Genomic DNA, 1,262 nt, shown 5'->3' with positions numbered 1-1,262 from the left:
GGGCTGCCCACGGCCGTCGTGGCGGCCGCGCTGGCCCTCGACTCGGAGCAGAGCTGCCGGCTCTTCCTGGCCGCGCTGCCCCTCTGCTACCGCGACGCCGCCACCATCGACTGCCGCCAGAGCCTGGCCAACATGGCCGGCCTCTAGGGGCGCCCGGGACGCCCCAAAACGGGCCCTCCCCCCGCCCAAGGGCCGCCTCCGCGGGCCGCGCCGCCGAGGAGCAGGGAAACGGCCCCTTCTGTGGGAAAAACGGCCCCTTCCGGGGGCAAAACGGCCCCTTCCGGGGGCAAAATGGCCCCTTCTGGGGTCTCTCTCTTTTCCAGGCCCGAAGCGACGTGTTGGGGCCCTTGGAGGCCCCCCCCCCCCCAGAAACGCAGCAGTTTTGGGGGGAAAAAGGGGCATTTTGGGGCCTCTTGTTGTGGGAGGAGCCTGTGGAAAAGGGGGCGTTTGGAGGAGACGCCGGTTCGGGGGCTCTGATGGAGGCCGCCATTTTGGGGCCCTTCTGGTTGACGCCCTTTTGGGGCCCGTATGGAGGCCGCCATTTTGGGGCCGTTCTGGAGGCCGCCATTTTGGGCCCCTTCCGGAAAACCGCCATTTTGGGGCCCTTACAGAAGCCGCCATTTGGGAGCCCTTTAAGGAAACGACGTTTTGAGGCTCTCCCAGATGCCACCATTTTAGGGCTGTTCTGGAGGCCGCCATTTTGAGGCCCTTTAAGGAGATGCCGTTTAGGGGCCCTTCCGGAAAACCACCATTTTGAGGCCTTGCTGGAAGCCGCCATTTTGGGGCCCTTTGAGGAGACGCCGCTGTGGGGCCCTTCCGGAAAACCGCCATTTTGGGGCCTTGCTGGATGCCGCCATTTTGAGGCCCTTCCGGATGCCACCATTTTGGGCCCGTTCCGGAAAACCACCATTTTGGAGCCCTTCCGGAATACCACCATTTTGGGGCCCTGCTGGAAGCCGCCATTTTGAGGCTCGTTGAGGAGACGACGTTTTGGGGCCCTTCCAGATGCCGCCATTTTGAGGCACCTTCTGGAAGCCGCCATTTTGGGACCCTTTGAGGAGATGCCATTTTAGGGCCTTCCCGGAAGTCGCCATTTTGAGGCCGTTCCGGACGCCGCCATTTTGGGGCCCCTTTTCCTTGGGCTGCCCCAAGGAATGGCCATTTTGGGGGGGGGGGGGGTGTCCTCCCCCCCCTTCACCGGAATCCGCCTGGTTTTAGAAGCGGGTTAAAAAAAGAAGAAAAAAGGTGGAAAAAGAAAAAAA

This window comes from Nothoprocta perdicaria, unplaced genomic scaffold, assembly GCF_003342845.1.
Source record: "Nothoprocta perdicaria isolate Ctin4 unplaced genomic scaffold, notPer1 scaffold_904, whole genome shotgun sequence".
Classification (NCBI taxonomy): Eukaryota; Metazoa; Chordata; class Aves; order Tinamiformes; family Tinamidae; genus Nothoprocta; species Nothoprocta perdicaria.
The sequence above is the reverse complement of the archived record's forward strand: the minus strand, read 5'-3'. Positions refer to the sequence as shown.